Source organism: Schistocerca nitens, chromosome 5, assembly GCF_023898315.1.
Source record: "Schistocerca nitens isolate TAMUIC-IGC-003100 chromosome 5, iqSchNite1.1, whole genome shotgun sequence".
NCBI classification, from domain to species: domain Eukaryota; kingdom Metazoa; phylum Arthropoda; class Insecta; order Orthoptera; family Acrididae; genus Schistocerca; species Schistocerca nitens.
This window is the reverse complement of record NC_064618.1, coordinates 399,203,949-399,230,071: the sequence shown is the minus strand read 5'-3', so window position 1 is coordinate 399,230,071 and position 26,123 is coordinate 399,203,949.

Genomic DNA, 26,123 nt, shown 5'->3' with positions numbered 1-26,123 from the left:
TCAGTTGCCTGTAGGAAGCACGAGTGCATCTCCATGGCATGGTTGCCCGCTTACTTGCCACGTCTGCACGACACTGACCCATCTGACTGCGAGCATACATTAGTAAGAGGTGCACACAAATGGTGCTCTACTATCCCCCAGGCGGCATATGTCGACATCGGATCAAAATCGACGTCGTCTTTCCAGGTGAACTAGTTTTTCTTGCAGTGTGTGAATCACTGAGTGTATCTGAAAGTGTTTCAACCTTCAGTTCCCGAGCACTGAATAAAAATTGAAGTTTATCTTGGCTTAATCAGTAAAGTTAGGGGACTAAAACGCAAATATGCTTCAAATTTTAATTAACCAGATTGAAAATCATGACTAGGAACATAGAAAACGAATCTGACTGCATAAACAATTATCAAGCTCCATCGCCACATAGACCATTGTTATGTATCGTCAATGTGCCGGCCTCTGCTGGCATCCAAAGAGACCTTACTGTTAAAACTAAGAATGAACGCCGGTTCCACCTACACACAGCAATTAGTAATGAATGCAATGAACCGCCAAAGAAACTGGTGCAGGCATGCGTACACGAATACAGAGATATGTAAACAGGCAGATAACGGCGCTGCAATCGGCAACGTTGTATAACACAAGTGTCTGGCGCAGTTGTTAGATCGGTTACTGCTACTACAAAACCAGTATATAAAGATTTAAATGAGTATGAACGTGGTGTTATAGTCGACGCACGAGCGATCGGACACAGCATCACCGAGGTAGCTATGAAGGGGGGCATTATCCCGTACGACCGTTTCACGTGTGTGCCGTGAATATCAAGTATCCGCTAAACATCAAATCTCCAGGATCGCTGCGGCCGGAAAATGATCCTGCAAGAACGGGACTAACAACAACTAGAGGGAACTGTTCAACGTGACAGAAGTGCACCCTTCTGCAAATTGCTGCAGATTTCAATGCTGGGCCATCAACAAGAGTCAGCGTGCGATCCATTCAACGAAACATCATGGATATGGGCTTTCGGAGCCGAAGACCTACTCGTGAGTATTGGAACTACGTATCTACGGGGACAAAGTACCGTTATCCAAGATGGCGGCGATGACGTCATCCAAGATGCTGGCGCGGACGTCTATCAAGATGGCGGATTTTGGCGGGAATTTTGAATTTTAGCGTGAAAGTGCCACACACCCGTCGCCCAGAAAAATGGCGTGCAGTTCAAATTCCATCATGATAATCCGTCACACCACATTTATCTCTACTAAGCAAAGAAAAAGGCGGTAAAAAGTACTTGTCTTTATTATTTAAGCAATTTCAAGCAGATGTGTTCGCCACTGGGTGTGGACCGCTTAGTTCATATCGTCGCCACCAGAGGGCGCCCCTGCTATGCCAGATCATGATGCAAGTACAGTCATTCAACATGGCTGCACCTGGTGTATCGACCACGAGCTCCAGAGCCCAAACGGCTCAGTTCATATGGGTAAGAAAAGGGGTTCGCTACGCTTTCAACTACCTAGTTTCACCTACTTTTCAAGGTCAACCAACCGCTCACTTCCGCATCCGAAATACAGGCACACAGATCGATGTATGAAGGAAATTTTCTTAGGATTTTTGATAGGTTAGCGAATAAGACAGGTAAATATCCTCTTACAAAATATTTATTAAGTTTTGCATATACATTTACACACTGAAAAAGCTACACCTAACAAAAATAAGGAAAGGGTTCCTTATTTTGGTTAGGTGTAGCTTTAATAATGTCAAATTTAATTTTTAACTTATAACTTAAATCCACATCTGAAGCATCTATTTCTTTCTCCAACCAGTAATTTCACAAATATAGAGAACGTATATTCTCGAACTCTAATATATATCTAATTTTCTTCCTGTAAAATACTTGTTTTGTGGCTTTAACTATTAGCTCTGTTCCTTCCTGCAGTTCTTCTAGACGAGAGCATTCAGAGATTTTAATTTTTCCTCGTATCTCCTCCATGACGCTGCTGTTCAAGCGTGCCACGTCCTCCTGTGTGTATGTCGGCAACTCTTCTGCTCCACATTCTTGCTGGATTTCTGTATAGAATTCTAAGTTTTCAAAACGAGTGGCCATTAAATGTAGTTATTCCATCAGTTTTAAACTCGGCAAATGGCTGTTGTGTTGCTACGTGGACTACATCCTGCTCGCCACACTTAGAATGTAACCGTCCCTTTTAAGCCGATCCAAATGGGAATAGAGCTTAATAAACACATTTTTCGTGTATCCCTTAATATAATAAACGTTCTCGATTCCACTGATTTCGACCAGTACTCCAACACGTGACCAGTTTCCATAGCTGTTTACTGTGAATTCCAATATTTTGCATTCCGCTCTCGTAGTCAGATTTTTCCATACAGAATGTTTAAATCCGCACGTAAACCAGGCCTGCACATCGGCAATAGCTGCTTCCTTTTCCAATTGTTTTTTTCTGCTTTATGGCAGTTGTCTCCCCCATATACCCCAGTGTCTTTATCTTTACTTCGAGTTCTTAAATTTCCAATTGTTTTTTTCTGCTTTATGGCAGTTGCCTCCCCCATATACCCCAGTGTCTTTATCTTTACTTCGAGTTCTTAAATTTCAGATTTTAGTTTCCGTACACTTAATACATTAACAGCACTTAAAGGAGTAATTTCTTTAATGGGGAATTTCAAGTTTTAGTTTCCGTACACTTAATACGTTAACTGCACTTAAAGGAGTAATTTCTTTAATGGGGAATAGCTTAAGTCTGTTTGATACATTGGTCCTTTTTTTCTTAAGACTTGGGGTATTACATTAATTGTAGGAACCAATCCCAATTCGGCGATATCTATATCGTACGGTATTGTGGAGAACAGAGTTATTGACTGAGAAAAACAAGTTTCTCCTGCTTTAACATAACACTTCTGCGTAATACTTATATTGTCTTTGTTTGAGTCAGAGTTAAGAATCTCCACGTAGTTTACAAGTATATAATTAAAACTGTATGGAGACAGAGCATAATTTATAAGCTTTTGTCGGTCTTGAGAGTCCGGCAGACTTACTTGCACACCAGTCAATTTTCAGCTGTTGTTATTACCCCAGTAGACAAATTGTAGAACGTTGTTAAACACCACACAGCAACTGTTCTGTAAACTATTAGTTAGCTGACACCACATGGATGCAATTGGCGCAGAGTAAAGTGGATCACATTGTAAATACTGCTTGTTAGTGTCTAATACACTCAAAGAGCTTTGCACTGGGTCGAACACACGATCCATTCGGTAGTTGTATATTGTGGCCTCCAGCCGGGGGTGTGTGCTATGAATGCTGCTCACTATCCTAGACGACATCATCCAAGTGTCCGGACCGTTCGCCGGATAGTTACGTTATTTAAGAAAATAGGAAGTTTTCAGCCACAACCACGACCTGCAACAGATGATGATACACAAGTAGCTGTTTTAGCTGCTGACGCGGCTAATCCGCATATCAGTAGCAGACAAATTGCGCGAGAATCGGGAATCTCAAAAACGTCGGGGTTAAGAATGCTACATCCGCGTCGATTGCACCCGTACCATTTTTCTATGCACCAGGAATTGCATGGCGACGACTTTGAACGTCGTGTACAGTTCTGCCACTGGGCACAAGAGAAATTACGGGACGATGAATGACTTTGAACGCGTTCTATTTAGCGACGAAGCCTCATTCACCAACAGCGCATTGTCAATGCATGTGCGAACATTACGGAAGGCGAAGTACTCGCAGTTGAGAGGAATGTCGTTACACGTATTGTCAAATGCATTGAGGTTGACGGACATCATTTTGAGCATTTGTTGCATTAATGTGGTATGTACAAGGTAATCACACTATAACAGCATGCGTTCTCAGAAATGATAAGTTCACAAAAGTACATGTATCACATTGGAACAACCGAAATAAAATGTTCAAACGTACCTACCTTCTGTATTTTAATTTAAAAAACCTACCTGTTACCAACTGTTCGTCTAAAATTGTGATCCATATGTTTGTGACTATTACAGCGCCATCTATCACAAAGCGAAAAAAGTGGTCCAACTACAACACTCATATTTCTTTACGTACTACACGAATATGTAATAAAAAATGGAGGTTCCTATTTTAAAAAAACGCAGTCGATTTCCGTTTGACCTATGGCAGCGCCATCTAGCGGGCCAACCATAGCGGCATCTGGTTTCCCCCTTCAAGCTAGACAAGATTCGTTCTTTGTAGTTTTTTCGTTTGACCCTCATTTCGTGAGATATTTGGCCCGGTCAAGATCAATGGACCACCCTGTATATAAGATCACAATCTAGTGAGTACTTTGTGCACATTAGAATCATTAAGCTAAACGGATTTGATCATTTACTGGCTCATAAACAAACATTATGAAGAGTATAAGTAAGCATTCCATTCACATTAGGGTCATAAAGTACACGGTTCGTTTACACCAGGTGGCTAGGCCAAATGGCCGATTTGTTTACGTATAGAGAACAATGGATCCTTTTTCCTTTTATTCTCTCTACCTCACTAAGAGTGAGCAATGCTGTCATCGATGTTTTCGCAGAACTATATTACAATAACAGAAACAAACTCAATTTATAAGTAATTATGTACATTGCAATATATTCACACTTCATTGTGGAAAAGTGTGCTATCAAATAATTTCAATTTTTATGCATCTTGTTTATCTTTATTGGTAACGGAATCTATACGTTGGTTACTTTATAGCACTTGCGTGTTGATTACATCTTCTACTTTGAGCTGTGTTGCTACTTTTACCCCTTGTGCTTCATTTCCTTTAAAATTTAATAAATTTGTACAGAATTTTGCAAAGTTTCTTAATATTTTGGATGTTTCTGTAGTGTTCAGCAAAAATAATATTGTCTTATCTCCAGGGATTCACACTTAAGTTCCCAAAGCATATCCATAATACTCACGGTCTTTAACAACTGAAGAGCGTAATACGGCCCCGATCGGATTAAATAATCCTCATAGGAAAAGACCGTATTACGATCTTCAGTTGTAGGCAACTGCTGTCCACCAGTGTAGTAGTGCATTGTCTCTGTTTATTAATGGAGCGATACACCTGGAATGAGTACACTGATATAGTTGGTGCGTACTACGTAGCGCACCACAATGGACGAGCTGCACAGCGGGTTTATCAACAACAATATCCTCTGGCGGCTAGCTGATGATGCTGTGGTGTTCGAGAATGCGTCGTCTTGATCGAATCTATTGGTAAGAAATCAGTCTGCCTCTGAAATTCTTCAATGTCTTCCCTTAATCTGGCCTGTTTGGGATCCAAAACACTCGAGCAATACTCAAGAGTGGGCTGCACTTGTGTTCTATGTATGCAGTCTCCTTTACAGATGAATTACACTTTTCTAAAACTCTCTCAATAAACAGAAGTCGACCATTCACCTTCTTCACTACCATCCTCAGGTGTACGTTCCATTTCCTATATCTTTGCAATGTCACATCTGGTGCTTAATCGATGGGACTGTGTCAAGTGGCATACTGCTCATGCTACACTGAAGAGGCAAAGAAATTGGTACACCTGCCTAATATTGTGTAGCGCGGAAAAAATGACATTAGGGAAAAATATTTGTTTTGATGTCCCTTAAAACCTCCCAGAGTTTGTAGGTTTAAGTACTTTTCACCCTGTAGAGAACTGAGCTGACGAATGCCAAAGTGTTTAAGATGTGGCATTACATAAATATGCCGACATTAGACTGATTAGATGAGAATTAGCAAGTTCTCCGCTTAATCGACAAGCGAAGTAATAGAGATCACGAACTAGAACAAGGGATACGTTGGTAGGGGTTGTGTTAAAAAAATGAAGAAATAACTTTCATGTTCAACAAAAAGCTTTAAGGGCACAGACAGGACGGAAAGACAAAGCTTTGAAGCCCTTAAAACTGTAACGCTAATCGATTACCTTGAGCTGGAGAACAAACACATCTACACACCATAACGACCTCGACGGGTAATGAACAGTGACAGCAATAACTTTGAGCCGTGATGATCAGTCCCTTCCACGAAGCCAAGAATAATTTCAAGCAGCAGATTTACTGACAGGCTGCGGCGACAGTTATGACTTTGGCAGTGGCTCCGTATTTATTGCACCGGAGCCAATACAACCACCGCAAGTACAGAGAAGGCCGCGCTACGGAGTGCCTCAGCTGGTGCTCATGCGAGGCCTTCCAGACGAGACCAGTTGACGGCGTGAGTCAGCGCGAGGCCTCGCTACAGAGGGCCGTCTCTCGTTCAGATATGTGGGGAGCGATTCATTGCTGGCAGCTGGGTGCGAAGGCCGGCCGCTGCGACCTCTGCCGCCCTGCACCTGCACCCTGCTTGCCGTGCCGGCGTCGACACCTGCCGATTGCGACCGGCGAATGGACCCGAAGGCTCCGGAGATGACGAATGGCCGCACGCGGCCTCGGCACTTGACGTCGGGCAAGGCTGCGTGCGAGAGAAAAAAGGACTTATTTAAATGAGGACAGCGCTCGCGCATTACTCTGAGGGCGTCGTTAAACTCTTAGACGTGCGAAGCTCATTAGAGCTTCCCGATTTGTAGGGCAAGCGGAAGACATTGCTGCCGCGGATCCTTGTGGCTCACAGCCTACGCCGCTGAACTCGATACGAGACAAATGTCAGATACACTACTGGCAATTAAAATTGCTACACCACGAAGATGACGTGTTACAGACGCGAAATTTAACCGACAGGAAAACGATGCTGTGATATGCAAATGATTAGCTTTTCAGAGCATTCAGACAAGGTTGGCGCCGGTGGCGAGACCTACAACGTACTGACATGAGGAAAGTTTCCAACCGATTTCTCATACACAAACAGAAGTCGACCGGCGTTGCCTGGTGAAACGTCGTTGTGATGCCTCGTGTAAGGAGGAGAAATGCGTACCATCACGTTTCCGACTTTGATTAAGGTCGGATTGTAGCCTATAGCGATTGCGGTTTATCGTATCGCGACATTTCTGATCGCGTTGGTCGAGATCCAATGACTGTTAGCAGAATATGGAATCGGTGTGCTCAGGAGGGTAATACGGAACGCCGTACTGGATTCCAACGGCCTCGTATCACTAGCAATCGAGATGACAGGCATCTTATCCTTCTGGCTGTAACGGATCGTGCAGCCAGGTCTCGATCCCTGAGTCAACAGATGGGGACGTTTGCAAGACAAAAACTATCTGCACGAACAGTTGGACGACGTTTGCACCACCATGGACTATCAGCTCGGAGACCATGGCTGCGGTTACCCTTGACGCCGCATCACAGACAGGAGCGCCTGCGGTGGTGTACTCAACGACGAACCTGGGTGCACGAATGGCAAAACGTCATTTTTTCGGATGAATCCAGGTTCTGTTTACAGCATCATGATGGTCGCATCCGTGTTTGGCGACATCGCGGTGAACGCACATTGGAAGCGTGTTTTCGTCATTGCCATACCGGCGTGATGATATGGGGTGCCATTGGTTACACGTGTCGGCCACCTCTTGTTCGCATTGACTGCTCTTTGAACAGTGGACGTTACATTTCAGATGTGTTACGACCCGTGGCTCTACCCTTCATTCGATCCCTGCGAACCCTATATTTCGGCAGGACAATGCACGACCCATGTTGCAGGTCCTGTACGGGCCTTTCTGGATACAGAAAATGTTTGACTGCTGCCCTGACCAGCACATTCTCTAGATCTCTCACCAATTGAAAACGTTTGGTCAATGGTGGCCGAGCAACTGGCTCGTCACAATACGCCAGTCACTACTCTTGATGAACTGTGGTATTGTGTTGAAGCTGCATGGGCAGCTGTACCTGTACATGCCATCCAAGCTCTGTTTGACTCAATGCCCAGCCGTGGTTGCTCTGGGTACTGATTTCTCACTATCTATTGCACCCAAATTGCGTGAAAATGTAATCACATGTCAGTTCTAGTGTAATATATTTGTCCAATGAATATCTGTTTATCATCTGCATTTCTTGTTGGTGTAGCAATTTTAGTGGCCAGTAGTGTAGAAAAACGCACTCTTTGTTTTTTATTCTTCGGCTCTAGCATGGGTCAGCTCTATAAAAAGATCTTCAGATACCACTACTGGTCACCAAGTTTGTTGTCTAATAAGTTGTTCATGTAGCGACGTGTTTCGAGTTGATACCTCATCATCAGGCTGCACCACCATTAGGAGAACATTTAACGTAAGTCTATTCAGATATTAAATTCTCTTTACACGACTGTTGTGATCATCTTGTGGGGAGAGGAAAGCATAACCTAGTATGAGGCGATGTCACTTCGTATATTGGTCTGTTGTTTACGTGAAAATGTTTATAAGACAGTCACTCACTTTATTCTTGGTGTGGCAATCTTCTTGTGATGTGCTGAGGTATCGCTATTTCCATGGTTCTCATGGATTTCTTCACCATTGTTCACAAACTTCACTAGGGTGACTTTACAACACGATACCACAAAACAAATCAGCAGTGCAGGAAATGAGACGGCTTTCAGAACAAAGTTTGTTTCGATTTGACTATCGGTATGTCGATCGTGGGGTTGTCAGTGGCAATGTCTTCTACTCATCTTGCTATCGTATTGCTGATGAGCGACTGTGACAATTTTATAATACAAATGACTGTACAAACAGTTTTTAATTTAAAAGTTTCGAAGATATTTCTGGGGTCTATACTCATGTATAACCTTAATGTCTTATGCTTTCTTCGTAAAGAAACATGAACCAACATCAGTAATACGACAGCAAGACAAGCAGAAACATGCTACTGACAACACCATAATCGACATATCGATAGTCAAATAGAAACTAGCCTTGTTTTGGCCGTCATCTTGTTTCCTGCACTGCTGATTTATTTTGTGGTATCGTGATATAAAATCACCCTTGTGAAGTTTGTGAATTCCAAGAAAGCCATGGAAATAGCGATCCCTCAGCATATCACAAGAAGAAGCTACACCACAAGGATAAAGTGAGTAATTGTCTTATAAAAAATTTCATGTTAACAACAGACCAATATACAAAGTGACATCGCCTCATACTAGATTACCATTCTCTCGCTCCACCTTGTTGTTGTGGTCTTCAGTCCTGAGACTGGTTTGATGCAGCTCTCCATGCTACTTTATCCTGTGCAAGATTCTTCATCTCCCAGTACCTACTGCAGCCTACATCCTTCTGAATCTGCTTAGTGTATTCATCTCTTGGTCTCCCTCTACGATTTTTGCCCTCCCCGCTGCCCTCCAATACCAAATTGGTGATCCCTCGATGTCTCAGAACATGTCCTACCAACCGATCCCTTCTTCTAGTCAAGATGTGCCACAAGCTCCTCTTCTCCCCAATTCTATTCAGTACCTCCTCATTAGTTATGTGATCTACCCATCTAACCTTCAGCATTCTTCTGTAGCACCACATTTCGGAAGCTTCTATTCTCTTCTTGTCTAAACTATTTATCGTCCACGTTTCACTTCCATGCATGGCCACACTCCATACAAATAATTTCAGAAACGACTTCCTGTCACTTAAATCTATACTCGATGTTAAGAAATTTCTCTTCTTCAGAAACGCTTTCCTTGCCATTGCCAGTCTACATTTTATATCCTCTCTACTTCGACCATCATCAGTTATTTTGCTCCCCAAATAGCAAAACTCCTTTACTACTTTAAGTGTCTCATTTCCTAATCTAATTCCCTCAGCACCACCCGACTTAATTCGACTACATTCCATTATCCTCGTTTTGCTTTTGTTGATGTTCATCTTGTGTCCTCCTTTCAAGACACTGTCCATTCCGTTCAACTGCTCTTCCAAGTCCTTTGCTGTCTCTGACAGAATTAAAATGTCATCGGCGAACTTCAAAGTTTTTATTTCGTCTGTCCTCTCCACAGGATGATCAAAACAGTCATGTAAAGAAACTTTATTTATGTACAGTTACGTTAAATGTTTTCGTAACGCCAAAATTCCCTGATGATGAAGTATCACGTCGAAACATAACGCTAAATAAATAATTTAGCAGTCAACAAATTTTGTGACTGGTAGTGGTATCTGAAAACCTTTTCATATTTTTTAAACAGTCACAGTCAATAAATGGTCAATATGGCTTCAAATTATGGGGCAGCTCTGCTATACCCCCCTCAGTGGAACTTCTGTTCAGTCAATAAAGTTATTAAGAGAAAAGCGGCAGTCTGTCGCCAAGAAGAAACAATGATCGTGTTTTATAGTTTTACAAAAGGAAAATTAAACCTAGTAATTCATAAATTACACACATCAAGGAAAGTATTCAATCAACTCTTTACTTTGAAATTCATGGCACCGAAAAAAGAATTTGTCTCTGACGCATGTATACATCATATGATCAAAAAGTAATGAGAGTTTTTATTTTATTAAATAATCTGTATTTATTCATCAATATCAACTTCGACCCATAAAATTAATCCCTCTCAGATATAATATACTTGTACCAGCACTTTTTAAATCTTCGAAGTGTTTCTGGAACTCACTACTCTTTATGGTGTTCAACGATATCTTATGAGTGGTGACACAATGGTTCTCCTCAGTCTCTGAAAAGAAAAGAAGTAGCAGGGTGCATGGCTGAGGCAACATAACAGTTTTGTTTTTTGCCAAAAAATCATGAACAAGCCTTGAGGTGTAACCGGGAGCACTTCCACGACAATTCTGATCGTTTTCTTTGGATTGCTTCAAGCAAACGGCGCATAACTTTCAGGTAGTATTCCTTGTTGAAGGTACGACAATACGGCAGGAACTCATGATGCAGTATCCAATTGCAATAGAAGGGAAACGGCGAGCAGAACGTTCACATGTTATCGAACTTGTCGAATGTTTTTCGCTCTTGGCTCTTCAGGCAGTTTCCACTGATACGACTGACGTCGAAGCAGTATAACCATGTTTTGTTATCTGTTATAGCCTTCAAGACGTTCTAGATAGTTGTCGACGTCATTCAGTAATTCCTGAACAATGTCTAAGCGACGTCATTTTTGGGCGACATTCGACAGTTTCGGGACAAACTTTGCTGCTACACGTTTCATGTCCACAACAACTGAAAAAATTGCTTAGCACGTACCAGAGAGTATGCCGAGATTATCAGCAATCACTCTAATGCTGATGCGGATATTTTCCAGAGCTATTTTCTTTACTTCTTCCACATTGTCGTCAGTACTTGACGTGATTGTGAGTCAAGGGTGGTCGTCGTCTTCTCGACCCTCTTTGAAACGCTTATACTACTTGTAAACACTTATCTAACAGACAGGAGATTCGCCAAAAGCCACAGGCAACATTTCGAAGGCGGCTGCACGTTATTCCATTTTTCAAGCAAAATTTAATGTAAGTTCTTTGATCTATTTTTTCTGAAAGTAAAGATTTTCCGAGCGCACGAAAACACGTGTAACCTTTCCGACTGTCAAAAATAAACGAAATACTCGAAACAGCTGAAAATGCAAACACACATCAGGCACATGCACACCAACAAGAAAAAGAAACCGAAAATCGGATGTATAAAACCAGCGAGATTAAAGAAAATTCCCGTTACTTTTTGATCATTTCTTATATGCTCATCTGCAATTTTTCTAGATCATTAAATTTTAAAAAAATGAAAAAATTATAATCATCTGTTTAACGACAAAATCGTGTGTTTCTCACAGCAATCCTGAGCAACGTCAAGCCCGTCCCGGTCCACATTGTCCCATTCCTAAATGTCAGTGCTATGTAAGTCGCGTCGATGTACAAAAACGGGTTGTTAGTTTATGATTGAGTTCATGTCTGTCAGACAAGTAGGCCGCTCAATTCTGGTGATCCTAGCACGGTGAAAGAACGTGTTCACGAGAACAGCACGACCAGCATGCGAGATAGCATCCATTAACAGGAAACTGTCACCAAAGATGTCGGCGATACGGTCCCACTATTGGCTACAGAATGCCGTCCCTATACCATAGAGCAGTGAGACTGCCCTCAACAACCACGAGAAGACTACGGTGATGCGTGCAGCGCCACCTCAGAACACTGCGCCACCGCCACCTTGTTGCACATGTGGGCACAAAGTTGCAGGCGTTCAGCATTACCAGGTTCTCTCCAAACACATTGTCTACGAATATCACGGCGCAAACAGGTCCCAGTTTCGTCCATAAACAACACCCGACGCCATCCTGGGCCGTTCATTCTGCATGATTTCTTGCCTGTCCATAACAGAGTCCATGGTGTTGTGCCGTACTACGTTGCGCTCGTCGCGATCGTCGGGAATGGAGACTCACGTGGTCCAATAGCCTCCTAACAGTTTGATGGGTGACGTCGTATTGACTCTTCGAACACCGAATTCAGTCCTGGTTCTGGAACACACATCCCACAGTCCCTTTTGACTCAAACGTCGTAGATATCCACCAGCCTGTGTACATGTCGAACGTGAAATCTCTGTGCGGTTTATGTCCTCAACACTGTCTGTCATCTTGAACCGATCCATGTCCGCACCACATCACTTTAACTCCGGTGGACAACTCAAACAACTTCCCTGGTTGATAAGCTTTCTGCTGTAACGTGATGGTACTGACACGATCATTGGTCACGACTATCCTTTGTGGCATGATGGAATTTCACTCTACGGTTCCACAGACGTCTCTAATGCGACCCTACTGGTACTTTACTTTGAAGTGAAATTCTGCAGTCCATTCCAGTTCGTCGATCTAACGATATGTGGCGCGTTTGGTAACCGCGTATGTACTTACAAACAACTTCAGGGTGACCGTCTGCTCGATACAGGAACGGTCACAATAGCAACGCACCTGCGCGACATATCGGGGTGATGTAAAACTTCTGTTGATGTGTGACTCTGTTATCACGGGCTTCCGTAGAATTGCACTGTATTCAGATCTAAAACATGGAATGTATGATAGCCATCATCGTAGTCAGATTTTTGCGCGTCATGAAAGCTGTGTACATATGGTGTTTCAAAATCTTTGCATCAAATATCTGGGGTGATATACCAAGTTGTGGAGAAACAAAACGCCCACTGACTGTACCCCGTGGCGTTAGGCGTCTTTTTACTGTTTCCTTATATGCCTGAGAGGCGGCAATGCGTGGGCAATTTTCGGAGTGAGTATACCATGTATTTTGCCTATAAACCAGTCATCTGCTCTGAATGAGAGAGGACAGACGGAGCGTATGATTCCTTTGTAATATATATCTCTCTGCTTAGAGATGGAGCCGGCCGAAGTGGCCGTGCGGTTAAAGGCGCTGCAGTCTGGAACCGCAAGACCGCTACGGTCGCAGGTTCGAATCCTGCCTCGGGCATGGATGTTTGTGATGTCCTTAGGTTAGTTAGGTTTAACTAGTTCTAAGTTCTAGGGGACTAATGACCTCAGAAGTTGAGTCCCATAGTGCTCAGAGCCATTTGAACCATTTTCTGCTTAGAGATACTCATTCTTGAGCTTTTCTTGTTGAATGTCTATTAATGTACTGGGTTACGTAGTATACAGGTGCTAGGCAAGTAGTTAGTAGACCACGCTAGGACAATGAAATTTCGTCGTCCCAGGGCCGACGAATTCAATGAAAAAACGCTTAGAATCGACAAACGTTCTTTGCCATTGACATTATCCATCATCCATAGGCGTTTGATACAAAGACTTTGAACACCCTGCTTCCATATACACTGCTGTGCAAACTTGAAAGTAAATATCGCATTACGTGCCGCCACCAAGTAAGAGAGGTCTATGAAATCTTGGCCGTAAGTAGAATACTACTACAATATAGTACAGTACAGTACAGAAGGTAACAAATGAAGCGAGACAATGAAGCAAATACATTTTTGTTTAAATGACACGATAAACACTTTTGACGGCATCAGAAAGCTGTTCAGAATGTGTACACAGTGTTAAAACGTTAGTTAATTTTGGAGTCGAAACTAAAATACCAGAGAAAAGTGCTAAAATTAAAGGCCAAGGCGGCTGGAACCGGCTTATCGCTGTAAACACCGCCAAGTGCGGCTGTCATACCAGGCTGCGCCGCTGTGTGGAGCCTATAGACTGCTTACTTGCTTCCAGCAAAGGAGATCATTTAATCATGAGTATTTACACACATGTGAAAAAGTTTTCTAATGCGCTAGGAGTTTGTATGTAGTTAAATGTACAAGATTCTTAAAAAATGGTTCAAATGTCTTAACGTCTGAGGTCATCAGTCCCCTAGAACTTAGAGCTACTTAAACCTAACTAACCTAAGGACATCACACACATCCATGCCCGAGGCAGGATTCGAACCTGCGACCCCAGCGGTCGCGCAAGATTCTTATGTGACCACATATGTATGTCATATAAACTGGAAGATACATTTTACATTAGTTACATAGGCGTATCTTCTCGCCATATACAACAAAGCCTGACATGACAGCCCCACCTGGCAATGTTTACACCGCAGTTCCTTTCAGTTTGAGCACATTTATCGGGTACTTACGAGGAAAGTTTCACTTTTTTTCTTTCTTTTTTTTCTGAGTCATCAGTCTTCTGACTGGTTCGATGCGGCCCGCCACGAATTCCTCTCTCTTGTGCCAACCTTTTATCTCAGACTAGCACTTGCGACCTACGTCTTCGGTTATTTGCTCGATGTATCCCAACCATTGCCGTTTTACCCTCTACAACTCCCTCTAGTACCGTGGAAGTTACTCCGTGATGTCTTAACAGAGCCCTGTGATTCCGGCCCATCATCTTGTTAGTGTTTTCCATATAGCCCCTTCCGTGCTGATTCTACAGAGAACATCCCTCATTACTTACCCTACGAGTCCATTTAATTTTCAACATTCTTCGTTAGCATTACATGTCAAATGCTTTTATTCTCTTCCGGATTTCGCACATCCCATGTCTCACTACTATTCAATTCTGTGCTCCAGACGTACTTTCTTATAAATGTCTTCCTGTAATTAAGACCTATCTTTGATGATAGGCTAACATTAGAAAATGTTATATAGGGTGATTCAGCTGATCCTACTCATGTGTTTAATGCAACCCGCAACACCTTCAATGAGACGAACAGAAATGACACTTCTATTCAAAATGGTTCAAATGGCTCTGAGCACTATGGGACTCAACTGCTGTGGTCATAAGTCCCCTAGAACTTAGAACTACTTAAACCTAACTAACCTAAGGACAGCACACAACACCCAGCCATCACGAGGCAGAGAAAATCCCTGACCCCGCCGGGAATCGAACCCGGGAACCCGGGTGTGGGAAGCGAGAACGCTACCGCACGACCACGAGATGCGGGCTGACACTTTTACTAAAAGGCTATAATCACACTTTCTTCAAAGCAATTTATGATGGCCTCCTGGACATTAGAGAAGGTGGGACGTGGTTCTTAATAGAGAGCATGATCACGTACGGCAGCGCATTCTGTGGAACGCGCTCCCGTGCTGGCCAATAGGTTGAGCAGGAGTTCTTGTGGTGGGGCGTTCCATTTATTCACCATCGTGGTTGACAATTGCTGGGTGGTCGTTGGTGAATGTGACCGTGCTGCAGTACGTCCCTCCAACGCATCACGCACGTGCTCTGTGGAATTTAAGTAGGCCGGCCGGTGTGGCCGTGCGGTTCTAGGCGCTTCAGTCTGGAACCGCGTGACCGCTACGGTCGCAGGTTCGATTCCTGCCTCGGGCATGGATGTGTGTGATGTCCTTAGGTTAGTTAGGTTTAAGTAGTTCTATGTTCTAGGGGACTGATGACCACAGATGTTAGGTCCCATAGTGCTCAGAGCCATTTGAACCATTTTTGAATTTAAGTAGGGGAAAGAGCACGCAAGTCCATTCGTGCATTATCCTCTCGTTCCAAGGGTTCCCCCGCCTGCACTGTTTGATGCAGCTACGGATTTTCACAATAAAAATGAAGTCAGGGTCAGATGCTCCTCTGGAAAGACGCAGATGATGAAACAATGCAGTGTCACAGTAACACTGACCGGTGAGTGTGCCGCGTTCAGAGGTCCATGCAATATTATGCCTCCCCACACCATAACACGTGGAGTACCAACACGCGTTTGAAGGCCACTTTTGAATGTTTTTCTTGAATTATTCGAACACTGTGGTTCCCAACGAAAACGCATCCGCATTCAAAATACAACTACATTAAATTGCCTACAAAAAGTTTATGTTCATTTATTCTGTAGGACTATTAATTTGCGCATTGCAAGCGAGAGAATATGAACATTTTGCGAATGGCATTTGAAGGTGTTGCGGGTTGCATTAAACACATGAGTAGGATCAGCTGGATCACCCTGTATAACGCTTGCTAATGTTAGCCAAACATCAAAGACAGGTCTTAATTTCAGGAAGACATTTATGACAAAGCACGTCTGCAGCACAGGATAGTATAGTAGTGAGACATGGGATGGGCTAAAACCGGAAGAGAACAGAAGCATTTGACATGTAGTGCTAAGGAGGAATGTTGAAAATTAAATGGACTGATAAGGTAAGTAATGTTCTCTGTAGAATCAGCACGGAAGGGGGTGTATGGAAAACACTAACAAGATGATGGGCCGGAATGACAGGGCTCTGTTAAGACATCACGGAGTAACTTCCACGGTACTAGAGGGAGTTGTAGAGGGTAAAACAGCAGAGCAAATAAATGAAGACATAGGTTGCAAATGCTAGTCGGAGGTTTATTTATTTAATCGTATGCCTAGGATAGAAGCTGTACTATTATATGTTTCTTCTTCAGTGTAGTACCATGAGTTGTAAGACGACTTGTCTGTCAAAGGCCGTTAGTATCAGCCCTATCATATGTAAACGCCATCGTAGAAAATCTCGAACAACTACAAGGATGAAGAAATAATGTGTTTGTCAGGTATTTTTCTTGGCAACACTCTCTGAAGTAGGTGTGCAGCGCTTGTGCAACAGCTGTTTTCCGACTAAAATAACCAAAGCGCATGCTATTCTTATTTGTTAACCTGGCAACCACACCGTGAAACAGCTGGTGCCGTTGTTAGACCAACTCTTCGTGCGTAACAAATTTCTTCATCTGTTTTAAGCTATTTCTTAGCTTAGCTTGTAAGTTGGTGAGTACAGTTTTCAGGAGGCAGGTCACGGGTGCCCGGTGGAATTCACTGGATTCGTCTGTTTGTGGTACAGCTGTAGGGACGAAGTAAAGGTTGACACTGTGGATCGCATTTGAGGGAGGTGTGACTTACAAAACTATATTCAGTCACGTTCATCTAGATTTACCACGATTTTTCCTAAACATCCTGACACGTCAATGCCAGGATTATTCCTTCAACAAGATCGCAGGTAATTTCTGCTTATTATTTTCCATTGTGAGCTGCTTCTTTGTCTCTAACGAACTGGGCGCAAACGTTAAATTAAAATTTAATTTTCCTTCCAGTATTAAGTGCGCTAAGTATTTCAAAGACGTGTTTTGTTTATAATGTTATCGTTTCATTGTTGCATTCGCAATTTAATACAGATTATCAGTTTGTGTTGCAACGATCATCATTTTATCTACTGCCCTCATCCACAAGGACTGTCACGAATCGTTTGTGTATGTTACATACTCGTATTAATGTGACCGAAGGAGCTAATTCTAGTCTACGACAGAGAGAATTTTCCTTACATAGGAAACTAGGACCCGACTCTGCGTTAGGAAAAGAGCAATACAAACTTGACAAAAATCTTGTCGAAACTATTCAAAATTTAGCTGAACAAAACATTCAGGAAAAGGTCCCACAAAATTTAAAGCTCTTGACAGACAATACCGGGTGAGTCGGAAAGAAAGATTTCAGTCGTAATTACAGACAATCTATAAACGATAGAAAAACATTACTGGAAAGAGGAAGATTTGAAACTTTGACACAGCTGCGCTGTTGCAATTTATAGAAAGGTGGTGACTACACCACAAGAGAAATAATTTTTTATGTTGGAGTTTATACGAAGACGGTCTATTGCTCAAGGACAACGTGATCGCCGTCGATTCAGCAAGACGTCGTTTCGGCACAAGCAGATTTATGACTGACATACAAAACATTTGGAAGTTCGTTACATATGCAAAGGGAAAAGCACTGGTCGACCACGCATGTCTGATGAAAATATCGAGCGTACTCGAGATGCGTTCACACGGAGCCCTCGAAAGTCCACAAGACGGGCAGGCAGGAACTTGAGCGTCCTCAAACAACGGTGTTGCGTGTTCTAAAACGACGCCTGCATGTGAAGCCTTACGAGTTGTTCGAGTTGCTTACTGCAGCAATTGCGTCCCGGCGATCATAACAGAAGGTACGAATTTTGCATTTCAGTTCTCCAGTATATGCCAGAGGACACTTTATCCAAACGACTTATCTTTTCGAACGAATCCACGCTTCATCTACCGGGTAAAGTAAACCACCATAATATAAGAATTTGGAGCTCACAAAATCCTGGCGTCGTCGTCGAACATGAAGGAGACTCACCCAAAACTGAATGTGTTTTGTGCCGTTTCTGTCCACAAAGTTTGTGGACTTGTCTTTCTTGCAGAGGAAACCGTGACACGAATGTCATACCTGTACATGCGGTAAAATTGTTTTTTTCTCTCAATTCACCATGATACTTATGATTTCATTTTTTTGCATGGCGACACCCCACCTCACACTCATATTGAGTGGCGGAGTTATATTAACAACACCATTCCACAACGTTGAACTGGAAGAGGAGGACAATAAGATCTTGTTCCACAAGCTTCGACATAGTCGTGAATACAAACAGTGATCCAAGTACTGTCATGTGTTTTTTTTTTTTTATCCCAGTCTTTGAGCACAATATAAAGTCCTTCGACGATGACCGGTTTCAGTCAGTAATGACCATCTTCAGATATGTCTTCTTATATTTGTTTTTAATTGTGTTTTTATATATGTTTTGACGATGCCATTACTGCTTTATCACAATAGGTCATGGTGTAGAACAGATCCGAAGATGGTCATTACTCCGTGAAACCGGTCATCGTCGAGGGACTTTATATTGTGATTAAAGACTGGAAGATCTTGTTCATTGTTTTGGCACCCCAGGTCATCAGACTCAACACCTTGCGATCTTTTTGTGTTTGTCGCACTTAAGGCAGCTGTTTTTCACGAGATGAGAAATCGAATTGTTGAAGCTGTCGATCGATAAACACGGACCTGATGATTCGTACGTGGAATGAAACGCACTGCCGTCTCGATGTTTCTCGAGCAACGCACGGTGCTCATGTTGAGTGTATGGTGTACTATCTGTGCGAACTTCAAAGTCTGAAACTTCGTCTCTCTAGTGACACGAGCAATCTGTTTTTATCATTCATAATTTGCCTGTAATAAAAAACTGAATTACATTCTTTCTTTTTGTATCATCCTGTACATACCACAGTTTTCATGTCTGTTATTACATTGCCGGTTGTGAGACTGGTCGAGCAGCTCTAGCTTCTTCGTAGTGTTTCTTCTTCTCTGTTAATAGGTGGCATGCCATGTCATATACCAATGGAAAGCTGAGAATTCGCTCTATTTATTGATGTATAACACATTCGATTTATTTCGATATTTTGCGAGTTACAAGTTACAGTTTTCAGGATTTGTTATGCTCCTCCTCCGCAGTCCAGTTAAGAAAGCACCCTCCAGAAACTGTGTAGCGTACAGAGGAAGGAAGAAGAAAACTGATAGATAGCTTGATTGTGAGAAATTTCCAGTGGTGCTCACATGCTTGTCTTTTTTCGGGTGTCCCGTACCAACAATAGCTTCTGAAACAGTATTATCTTCATTCCTCATCACTTCAGTAGGGAATAATGATAGATTCATTAAGAACTCCTGTTGAAAAACATATCATTTTGAGAAAAGTGTACAGGACAAAATACGCTGATTTTCAAAAATTTAAATAGTAAATACAGGATCGACTATGGGGAAAATACTAGTAAGTCGTTGGGTTAAAATGGCAAGTGGATCTTGACGCTAAAGAATAATGATGAGTTCTTATGCAGTAATGTAGATGATTTAATACACGTACATAAATGAAGAAGTGAAAGTGATACTGAGGCAGGCATTGGCAACACAGCCACATTATCAGTAGTGTAACGTATGGGATACGCGATAAGTAAGATTTGGTCTCGTTCAGTGAGCTTATCAGAGAGTTCACCCTTCTTGCAGCGGTGTACCGTAGGTCTCTAGAAGAGCGTAGCGTTCCAAAGGATTGGAAAAGGGCACAGGTCATCCCCGTTTTCAAGAACGGACGTCGAACAGATGTGTAGAACTATAGACCTATATCTCTAACGTCGATCAGTTGTAGAATTTTGGAGCACGTATTATGTTCGAGTATAATGACTTTTCTGGAGACTAGAAATTTACTCTGTAGGAATCAGGATGGGTTTCGAAAAAGACGACCGTGTGAAATCCAGCTCACGCTATTCGTCCACGAGACTCAGAGGGCCCTAGACACGGGTTCCCAGGTAGATGCCGTGTTTCTTGACTTCCGCAAGGCGTTCTATACAGTTCCCCACAGTCGTTTAATGAACAAAGTAAGAGCATATGGACTATCAGACCAATTGTGTGACTGAATTGAAGAGTTCCTAGATAACAGAACGCAGCATGTCATTCTCAATGGAGAGAAGTTTTCCGAAGTAAGAGTGATTTCAGGTGTGCCGCAGGGGAGTGTCGTAGGACCGTTGCTATTCACAATATACATAAATGACCTTGTGGATAACATCGGAAGTTCACTGAGGCTTTTTGCGGATGATGCTGTACTATATCGAGAGGTTGTAACAATGGGATATTGTACTGAAAAGCAGGAGGATCTGCAACGAACTGACGCATAGTGCAGGGAATGGCAATTGAATCACAATGTAGGCAAGTGTAATGTGCTGCGAATAGATAGAAAGAAAGATCCTTTATCATTTAGCTACCATATAGCAGGTCAGCAACTGGAAGCAGTTAATTCCATAAATTATCTGGGAGTAAGCATTAGGAGTGATTTAAAGTGGAATGATCATATAAAGTTGATCGTCGGTAAAGCAGATGCCAGACTGAGATTCATTGTAAGAATCCTAAGGAAATGCAATCCAAAAAGAAAGGAAGTAGGTTACAGTACACTTGTTCGCCCACTGCTTGAATATTGCTCAGCAGTGTGGGATCCGTACCAGATGGGGTTGATGGAGGAGACAGAGAAGATCCAACGGAGAGCAGCGCGCTTCGTTACAGGATCATTTAGTAATCGAGAAAGCGTTACGGAGATGACAGATAAACTCCAATGGAAGACTTTGTAGGCGAGACGCTCAGTAAGTCGGTACGGGCTTTTGTTGAAGTTTCGAGAACATACCTTCACCGAGTAGTCAAGCAGTATATTGCTCCCTCCTACGTATATCTCGCGAAGAGACCATGAGGATAAAATAAGAGAGATTAGAGCCCACACGGAGGAAAACCGACAATCTTTCTTTCCACGATCAATACGAGACTTGAATAGAAGGGAGAACCGATAGAGGTACTCAAAGTACCCTCCGCCGCGCACCGTCGCCGTCGGGTTGCTTGCGGAGTATGGATGTAGATGTAGATGTAAATCGTTCCCGAGTTTCTGTTATTTTTTTTTTTTTTTTGTTTTTCGTAGTCTAGCTTACGGAACGCCCTGTAGTTAATATTCGCCCCCTTTCGATGAAGTGCTCAGGAGCTTCCTATACATCATGCTCCAGCTTCTCTCTCTTTTTAAATTCTTTCCTTCTATTCCTCTCTGCATTTAAGCTCTGCCTTCGTGAACTGAACTAGTCACACACTTCACGTAGATCGCTCTCCACTTTCTATTTTAATCTTTTTTCTGCAGTCTGACGTACGAGACACCATATAGTTAAGTAGTGGCCCCGTTCACTGACCTGGTCAGGGACTCCATATAGATCGATCTCGAGTGCGCCATAATTTCCTGGCGATGACTTTCCTCTGCAAACATCGGAACCCTTTTAAGAGCAGGGCCTGGCCGCGAGCCATCAGTCCAGCTATCGCAGATGCCGGCCTCGGGCCGTCAGTGAAGGCGCCGATCTGGCCAGTCCGATGCCGATACGGAGGGGGCCTTTCGGAGGAACCAGCGGCGCTGTCGGAACCGCGAGCCGCCAGCAGCCGTCGTCGCCGTATTTGTAGCGAGAGCCGCCATGCAATTAGTCCGGGGGCGGCACCAACGGCGGCTGCACTTGTGCGAAGCGTCCCGCATGCTGCCAGCACACTGACTTATGGCAAAAAAAGGAAAAAAAAAACCGCATCCGCCCAAGAACGCCGATGAATGTGGCTACGAACAGTGTTTCCACACGTAAACTGTTTCACAACCTGACAACACTTCAGTTTCTCCTTACTAGCCAGTTTTTGGATTCGTTTGATGCCGTCCTCCTTTTGTTTTCGTTATCTACATCTACATTTATACTCCGCAAGCCACTCACCGGTGTGTGGCGGAGGGCACTTTACGTGCCACTGTCATTACCTCCCTTTCCTGTTCCAGTCGCGTGTGGTTCGCGGGAAGAACGACAGCCGGAAAGACTCCGTGCGTGCTCGAATCTCTCTGGTTTTACATTCGTGATCTCCTCGGGAGGTATAAGTAGGGGGAAGTAATATATTCGATACCTCATCCAGAAACACACCCTCTCGAAACCTGGACAGCAAGCTACACCGCGATGCAGTGCGCCTCTCTTGCAGAGTCTGCCACTTGAGTTTGCTAAACATCTCCGTAACTCTATCACGATTACCAAATAGCCCTGTGACGAAACGCGCCGCTCTTCTTTGGATCTTCTCTATCTCCTCCGTCAACCCGATCTGGTACGGATCCCACACTGATGAGCAATACCCAAGTATAGGTCGAACGAGTGTTTTGTAAGCCACCTCCTTTGTTGATGGACTACACTTTCTAAGGACTCTCCCAATGAATCTCAACCTGGTACCCGCCTTACCAACAATTAATTTTATATGATCATTCCACTTCAGATTGTTCCGTATGCATACTCCCAGATATTTTACAGAAGTAGCTCCTACCAGCGCTTGTTACGATATCATATAATCATACAATAAAGGATCCTTCTTTTTATGTATTCGCAATACATTACATTTGTCTATGTTAAGGGTCAGTTGCCACTCCCTGCACCAAGTGCCTATCCGCTGCAGATCTTCCTGCATTTCACTGCAATTTTCTAATGCTGCAACTTCTCTGTATACTACAGCATCATCCGCGAAAAGCCGCATGGAACTTCCGACACTATCTACTAGATCATTTAAATATATTGCGAAAAGCAATGGTCCCATGACACTCCCCTGTGGTACGCCAGAAGTTACTTTAACGTCTGTAGACGTCTCTCCATTGAGAACAACATGCTGTGTTCTGTTTGCTAAAAGCTCTTCAATCCAGCCACACAGCTGGTCTGATATTCCGTAGGCTCTTACTTTGTTTATCAGGCGACAGTGCGGAACTGTTTCGAACACCTTCCGGAAGTCAAGGAAAATGGCATCTACCTGGGAGTTTGTATATAACATTTTCTGGGTCTCATGAACAAATAAAGCGAGTTGGGTCTCACACGATCGCTGTTTCTGGAATCCATGTTGATTCCTACAGAGTAGATTCTGGGTTTCCAGAAATGACATGATAGGTGAGCAAAAAACATGTTCTAAAATTCTACAACAGATCGATGTCAGAGATATAGGTCTATAGTTTTACGCATCTGCTCGACGACCCTTCTAGAAAACTGGAACTACCTATGCTCTTTTCCAATCATTTGGAACCTTCCGTTCCTCTAGAGACTTGCGGTACACAGCTGTTAGAAGGGAGGCAAGTTCTTTCGCGTACTCTGTGTAGAATCGAATCGAATATGTGCGTATTGTTTTATTTACCAATATAGGGTATCGCCAAATATTTAAGAAATGAAGATCTTCGTAAATGGATATTCTCCAGAGTTATGCCCACTTCTTGCGGATCTTTTTCTAACTCTGTGACTCACGCCTCATTGATATTCTTGCGGGGAAATTAACAGAAATTCAGACTGGTCAACCTCGTGTGACTTATATGGGCAATGTGGCCAAAGAAAACAATCCTTTTACGCATCATATCTGTCGTCTTTCCTGCACGTAGACGGGTTCAACATTAATAAAACCGACAAACTGCAGGGTCAGATTGCTGACTGGAAATGGAGGAAAAAAGGTCCAATGAATATGTATCCGGAAGTCGACTGAGTGCGCGAAATGACAACAAATCGTCCTGGCACACAGTACAGAACTGAATCGCATCGACGTCACAACTGATGTTCAGAGTGGCCTCCTCCGGAGTGCACGTGATAAGGTTGGCAGCGGTTGTCGTGCAGGATACACAAAATCGTACTTTGGCTTTCACCACGTTGGCGAGACACTGGCGTGGAGCTTCTACGAGGATTCGTCTCGATATTTTGTAGAGCCCGGTACTCCAAACCTGGTGTACGCACAGTCCGTCGCCTCCCTGAACGTTCGTCTGTCTGCAGAGATCCATGATCGGACAAACGCCGAAAAAGGACTTGAAACGCTGTGTGAGGTGATTGTTGTCTGTGAAGACACTTGGGGCCGTGCTGCCTCTCGATTGTTTACATCTGTCTGGCCGTACACAAACACCATCTCGGCTTGTTCCCTACATGAATACCGGACCATTTTGCTGTTTACAGTTCACTGCCTCAAACACACAGCCTGCAACACACAAGGAGCACAAGGCACCGGATCAGAGGAACTGTCATTAGTCAGCGCAATCTATCATGGCAACGATGCATTTCCGGACACATGTTCACAGGGCTCGATTTGCTCCATTTCGAGCTAGGAATCCATCCCTGCACTTTGTCGGTTTTCTTAATGATCACCCTGTATAGCGTTCATCCTTTTGTCGTCTCTTGAATTCACCATTTTCTTTGATAGGGCCTCGGAATTTCCTTAATATCTGTCTTTGTCTTATTTCTAATTTGTCGATCAGAGCTTTGCTATTCATAGTAAGGTATTCTGCGGTATATGGGGCAATACAATCGCTCGTAGTACTATGCAATAATGTCGGAGGGTATTACTTTTTTTTACTTTTGACTCGGTCATTGTTTTATCATAGAATCATAACCGGTTTCACCCTTCTAAAGCGATCTTCAGCTGCTACAATAGACGACAGAAAAGTTTAAATTAAGACCCGAAAGAAACCAGTTACTTTCACTAGATCTCCTTGTGAGCTTACTAAGGAGGTATTACAATGCACATGGTTCATACCTACGGCGGCATTTGATGAACAAACGTTCATACGTTGTCAGCTGAACATAAAATCAGAAATCATAGAATTGTATACATACAATCAAGTGTACTTTCCCTTCCCTGCTCTTTGCGCTAGATGCGCGCGTCTTCTATAATGCAAATTTCATTCGTAAAAAGCATAAAATATGACAATTATTATAATTATATTTCATTCAGTTGTCCATCTATTACGAAACTAAATGCAGGTCTTTAAAACAGTAAAATCTATTTAGAAGAGAGAGAGGCCTTTACAGTACAAGAGACATCTTTATGGTATATTTTTTTGGTGCCCGGTGAGGCTGCACTTCATGCTTCTAGATGTTTATGCCACGGCACATACCCTTAGGTGAGATGACAAGGGATGGACGACCAGGCATTTCCTTGGTGCAGCTCGCTGGTACTCTTCTTCCTGCTGCGAGGTGTTAACGGCATATATTTTTTTAAATAAATATGGGAATTCTGGGGTCCAGGAGATAACATGCCGTGGTTGTGATAAAAGCTATATCGGCCAGACAGGCAAGTCCTTTGGCATGAGATTCAAAGAACACACCTATGCCAGCTATAAAACAGCATTAGGTTTACATATGCAAAAAGAGGGACTAACAACTAAAAATTTTACATAATGTCGAAAAACGTAGACGGTTAGGCGTTTTTGGAGGAACTGGAGAGTTACGTCACGAAACGCAAAGAACCGGATAAACTCCTCAATGAACAAAATGAGTTTTCAACGAATGCTTATTTTAATGTTTACGGCAATTTACTTAGCTGAGGTAGTCGCTGCTTTCTGCATGCATGCTCCAGCTGGTCATGGACCACCTTGTGAGCGAAGTGTCGCCCCTTGCTGTCCGAGTCGCGTCTGCGCTTCCTAACATCTACCCAGCAAACGTAAACACCTCGCAGCCGGAAGAAGAGTCC